The sequence below is a fragment of the Mobula birostris genome, chromosome 13 (assembly GCF_030028105.1).
Source record: "Mobula birostris isolate sMobBir1 chromosome 13, sMobBir1.hap1, whole genome shotgun sequence".
Taxonomy (NCBI): domain Eukaryota; kingdom Metazoa; phylum Chordata; class Chondrichthyes; order Myliobatiformes; family Myliobatidae; genus Mobula; species Mobula birostris.
In genome coordinates this window covers 17,906,747-17,913,051 of record NC_092382.1, presented here as the reverse complement: position 1 = coordinate 17,913,051, position 6,305 = coordinate 17,906,747, and the positions used below count along the sequence as shown (strand labels likewise).

Sequence of the window (6,305 nt, the reverse complement as noted above, 5' to 3'; positions counted from 1 at the left end):
GAGTTGGGGGAGGGGAGGCTATTCACATACAATTTCGTAGTTTTGCAATCTGTACACAGTGCACTGTGGGGCTGCAGTGGCGGGTTCCATTGCTGGGATCAGTGCACAGTCACTGTGGGCTATGAGGATTTTGTGAATAAAGTGCCGTTCTTCTGTTTAGTATCTCAAGCCGCAGAGCAAGCCCATCGTTGGTATACTTAAGTTGTATTTATGGCGTTGTGATAACGAGATGATAGCCCTCCACGACCTCTCTGTCCTTTCCTTTCAATATTCGACTTCACTCGTAAATCTGTCATCCGATGCATTGACATAGAACTCGCTAATACAAAAGTTAAATTTTTTCACCAACAACCCTATGGCTTCTAAGCAAACAACGTTACTTTATTTGCTAATTATATTTTGTGATAATTAGTGAGTGCAACCGTGTCATATTATTAAATTAAGTATTATATGTTTTATTGTACCAGTTACACACTGAAATGCAGTGATAGGCTATAATCTTGTTAATGTCTTAACTATCACTACATTTCTGTGGAGCTCTGGAATTCATAAATTTCTTTCATCTTGGTTTAGTGCTTGACATTGTAAGAAGCCCTATTCATATATATATTCACAGATTCACAGGTGCAGTGTCGCCTCACCTGGAAAGATGTTTGGACAACGGAGAGAGTTCGGCCGTCCGGCCCTTTCACTGTGACACCCCGAACTCCACATCAAATCCGTCCACACGAATCTGGGTGAACTTTAATGACCAATAAATATAATTCCTCTCAGCGATCAGCTGTCTGAGTGATCCCCTGACTCTGAGAGGAAGGGGTGTCTCTGGTCCACATTGTCAGGGTGTTGAGTTTACCAGGAGACAGAGACTACAGGGACGGGAGGTTTTCTGTTGACTAATACACTGTGTGTGGACCCCGCTGGCAATTCTGGTGTTGTGACCCGAATCGAGACAAACACCAGGCTGCCCACTCCACCAACAACACGGCACAGCCGGACACATAACAGGGGACTTTACATCTCACAACACTGGATTCAGTGATGAAACCCGTGATTAATGTTGTTGTCCCACCGAAATCATCAGAAACGTCCATTCAGGTGTTTCTGAATACGAACGCTCCCCCACAGGTGACGTCACACAGGCGCACCCACACGCCTGACGTCACACATGGGCTCCCCACACGGGGATCTGCCGTCACGTGCGCGGTGTCTACGCCACCCACGCGCTGGTGAGCTCGAGCTTGGTCGGTTTAACGGCTGGGCTACTAATCACGTGACCAGCCCCTCCCTCAGCGCTGTCAACAGAGGAGTCACGCGCTGCTGTATTCCCATTGGTAGGAAGCGATGTCAATCATTGCTTCCAACCAATAGCGGAGGCAGGCCAGCCGAGAGGGCGTTACCCCCGCTGACAACGTCTCCCGAACTTTCCGTCACGGCGGGACAACCGTCAAAGTAAATGTCCGCTTTCTGATTTATTTCCATTTCCCTCCGAGGGAAGTTGGGGCGTTTGTGAAGCGTCTCCTGCGGCCGGAGTCTGATGTGTCGCTGAGAGGTAGGAGGAGACCGCTCGGCCCGTCGGTTTGATGCCGGTTCCCCGGGGAGGGAGAGGATGAAGACGGTGAGAGAGGGGGCGGACAGGATGTTTGTCCCGGTGGGGACAGGAGGGGCTCATCTGTGGAAATGTCTGAGCCCACGGTGGTGGCGATTCACCACATTGGGGGGCAAACACCGGCAGACTGTTGCCCTGCAAGCGGGGCCAATGGTCCGGGCAAAGTGACAATTATTTGTGTTTTGTTGAGACTGTACCGGGAACATGGTGTAAAATCCCGCTCCCCACACTAACACGGGTCACACAGACCAAAGAACAAACTGCCGGAGGAACTCAGTGGGTCGGGCAGCATCTGTGGAGGGAAATGGACCGTCAACATTTCGGGCCGAGACCCTCCCTCTGGACTGAGAGTGGACGGGAAATAGTCCGAGAAAAGAGGTGAGGGGTGGGGATGGGGCAAGAGCTGGGGAGTGAGAGGTGGATCCAGGTGAGGGGGAGGTGGGAAGGTGGAAATAGTGACGGGGGTGGGAGGTGAGTGGTTGGGGCAACACGGGGCTGCAGAAGATGGAAATTAATTCCATGGAGGATTAACAAAGAGGTTAGAGAGTATTTGTTATGGAGAGTGCAATGAAGATTCACCAGACTGATCCCTGGAGTGGTGGGTCATCATATGAAGAAAGATCAAATGCAATAACCCTTTCATTTAGAGAATCGAGGACTGAGAGGTGAACACATTGAAATGCACAACATCATTACCGGCTGAACCAGGGATCCCAGTCTCTGAAAAAGGGGATGGACTGTCCGGGACTGAGATGAGGGGATATGTCTCCACTCCGAGGGGGGTGAAAGTCTGTAAATCCCCACCACAGAGGCCGGTGAAGACTCAGTGATCGTCCTCACATAAAACAGAGGCTGGCAGATGTGTGGAGACCGAAGGGATCGAGGAAATGAGGATCGGGCAGAAACATGTGGCTGAGATGGGAGAGCAGCCGTCATCTTGTTGGTGGTTAGAGGGCTGAATGGCCACCTCCTGCTGTTTCTCACTTGATGTTTCAGTGTTCCTGTCCAGTGAGGCTGGAGGAATGTGAATAGTAATTAGTGTTCATACACATGGAGGGATTTAAATGAAACCTGCACATTTCCTGTTTGGGTCTGAATTGAGTGATTAGATCAGACCGGACGCAGCTTTGTCATTGTGCCGACTCCAGATACAAAGCCAATGAAACGCAGTTGGCATCTGGACTCGGGGGGGGGGGGGGGGGGTCGGGACCGTCACGTGACGGCTCTGCCCATTTACCTGGCCGGAAACACGTCACCTGCCAATCAAGGTTTGACCCCGCCTGGCCCATCAATGCACACCGCACCATTGGCCTCGTTAATTAGCCTTGTACTTGGCCTCGGGTAATTGGCCTTTGTAATCAGTTTAACCCTGCTGGCACCGAGCCATTGGCTTCCCTGTGAATCACCTGGGCTGGACCTTCCAGACCTATAAAGCAGCCCACGTGTGCGTGACCCTCTCTCTTTTGTGCTACCTCCGAGGGACCACCATGCTGTCCGTGAGTTGTGCTTTGAATAGGGTTGGGAGTGTGGATATTGTCCCTAAGCAGAAGAGCCGCGCCTGCACAAAGTCAAGGGTGGTTGTATACTTTGTCCCCACGCGATTTAATGTGATTTATTGCTGATCCGACTACTGTAAGTTGTGCGCGTGTTGCTTCCGTTGCCATTTTCCCCCGTTTGCCTTCTGTAAATAAAATCCTTCACTACCCAGACTGTGAGCCCAGAGCCCTTGACTTTGAGACCTGCAGAATCTGTTTCCTCACTGGCGCTGCGTGGGGAAAGTGTTCTGGAACAGGGGCAAAATGGCCAGTACAGGCACCGAGCGTAGGATTCCCGGCTGGACCGACGAGAGAGGGATTTGAGGCCTGGCGGACCACGGTAAACCGGTGGACTGGCCCGAGCAGTTGGACCCACGTTGCGAGCACCTGGCCGCGGGGCTGCTCCGGCTGTGGGATGAGGGGGGCCCCAACATGAGCCTCTCTGATCAAGAGGCGAGCGCCCCGGGGAGCCTGTCTGATCCACAACGCCCCACGGGCGCCGCAGCCGAAGATCCGGGTAGGCTCTACCCTGTGGGATCGGGTGGTGACCGCTGTGAGGGTTCGATACCCCACCCTCCTGGAGTGGGATCTACACCGGCGCCCGCAATGGGGTACGGTCAGTCAGGGCACCCGGGTTGTTAGAGAGTGGGCGCTGGTCAACGGCATCTACCAGGGAGCCTGCGACCGTAATTTTTTATAAAACACCCGGGTGACCGGTACCCTCACAGGATACCTGGTCAGCACCGCGCACCCCGATATAGTCAGTGATCCTGCCCCTCATGACACCAGCTAACGGGAGGACCGTGCGGGATGGTATCACCCTCCTTGAATAGATGTAGTGGGGGCAGAGGCAAGGGCTGGAGACAAGCCCTCCCCGTTTTACGCGCAGGCAGCTGTACATGGACATGGATCCCCAACCCTGACCTCTGCACCCTGTGGAAGGAGCTTTGTGGCGGTGGGGTGGTGGGCAACTGGGCGATTGCACTCATTCTCGTTATTTATCATCGCTGTGTGTATATTATGTTGTCTGCCAAATTTTTAAGAGCACGTCTGTCTGTCTTTAGTTCTGTATAGTCAGATATAGCGTTCACCTTATAAATAGAGTAAGATGTATTCCTTTCCTTTTCACTGCGGTAACGCCTGGCGAGTGGCGAGGCTGCCGAGGGGTGGACTGTGCTGACTGTCACGTGACAGCACTGCCCACGCCTGGTCAGAAGACACGCCCCCTGCCAATCAAGGATTGACCCCTCCTCGCCCATCACTGCACACCTAACCACCGGCCTTGTAATCAGCTTAACCCTGCCGGCACCGAGCCGTTAGCGTTCCTGTGAATTACCTGGGCCGGGCACTTCAGCCTTCCTGCATGAAAAGGGCTGGACGCTCTCTTTGCCATTTCCGAGGGACCACTCTGCTTCATTCCAGGCTGAGAACCGTGGAACAGCGCTGGAGGAAATTGTTGGTAAGCTGTGCATTGAATAGGGTTGGTGATTGTCCCTGATAGCATTGAGCCGTGCCTGTACAGTGAAGGGGCTCGGGCATCGTATTGACTTTTCCCTTGGATGTGTGTGTGTGTACTTTATTCCCACGTTCGTTATTAATCGTCTGCGTGTGTTTTACTGCCGACCTGACTTTATCCACGACTGCTGTAAATTGTGTGCGTGCTGTTTCTGTTGCCATTTTCCCATGGTTGCCTTTGAGCTGCTGTGTCCCCTCATTAAAAACAAATGTAGCCTGCGAAAAGTACGGGGCAGAAACAGGAAGCATGGAGACAACCGGATTCTATTTCTCATTTGTTGTTAGTTTCCCCGAGGGGAGGTGCACCGTTCCCGGAGGCACTGCAATACCGGGTCGATGCGCGGAGTGGACGGAGCAAGCCCCTATTCCATCTCCCTGTTCCAAAAATCAATTTAATATATGGTCCCCAGATAAGGGACGTATCAGATATTAAACTGATAAGAACAGATTTTTTTTTTATTTCAAAATATACTTTATTCAAAAATAAATATATACAGTAAACCATTCAATAACTTTTCATCCTTTACATACGTTTCCATTATACTCAGTAAAATACCCGTGTTTATAGCCACCCACGTGGCACTCCAGTAGTTCAGCTTAGCATCTCATTGTTGAGGGGTATACTCCTCGCCCACCGACCCCTCCCACTCCCACGGGTGGAGAAACCTATACTGTGGTCCTTCCCCACCGGGCCCTTGCGGTGGCTGCACCAAGTTTCAGTGCGTCCCTCAGCACGTACTCCTGCAGCCGAGAGTGTGCCAGTCGGCAGCATTCTCCCACGGACATCTCCATGTGCTGGTAGATCATCAAGTTTCGGGCTGACCAAAGTGCGTCTTTCACCGAGTTGATGATCTGCCAGCAGCACCGGATGTTGGTCTCCGTGTGCGTCCCCGGGAACAGCCCGTAGATCAGAGAGTCCTCTGTCACGCAGCTGCTGGGGATGAAACGTGACACTAGCCCGTCCATCCTCCTCCACACCCTCTTTGCGAACTGGCAGTGTGCAAAGAGGTGGGTCACAGACTCCTCCTCACTGCAGTCCTCCCGTGGGCAGTGGGGTGCGGAGACGACGTTCCGGGCGTACAGGAGGGCTCTGACTGGGAGGGCCCCTCTCACCGCCAGCCAGGCGAGGTCTTGGTGCCTGTTGGTGAGATCTGGCGATGAGGCATTTTGCCAGATGAACTGGACAGTCTGCTCAGGGAACCACCCCACTGTGTCCATCACGTCCTTCTCCTGCAGTGCCTGCAGGACACTTCGTGCCGACCACTGCCTGATGGCCTTGTGGTCAAAGGCGTTCTCCTGGAAGAACTTTGCTACGTGGGATAGGTATGCCGGCAACGACCAGCTGACTGGGGCGTTGCGCGGGAGTGGGGCCAGACCCATCCTTCGCAGCCAGGGCGACAAGTAGAACCTGGGCACATAGTGGTACTTGGTGCCCACATACCTGGGCTCTACACACAACCTGATGCAGCCACATACGAAGCTGGCCATCAGGGTGAGGGCGACATTGGGGACGTTCCTGCCCCCGTTGTCCAGGGACTTGTGCATGGCGGTCCGTCTCACCCGCTCCATCTTGGATCCCCAGACGAATCTGAAGACAGCCCGGGTGATTTCCGAGCTGTAGGAGCGGGGGACGGGCCAGACCTGCGCCA

General features: G+C 53.3%; 1 non-coding gene across 1 annotated transcript; it reads right to left on the bottom strand.

Moving 5' to 3' along the window:
• Positions 1-4,951: 4,951 nt before the first annotated feature.
• LOC140208849 (U2 spliceosomal RNA) lies at positions 4,952-5,145 on the bottom strand. Its single transcript, XR_011888952.1, has one exon. It is a non-coding gene; the product is annotated as a U2 spliceosomal RNA (small nuclear RNA).
• Positions 5,146-6,305: the final 1,160 nt, after the last annotated feature.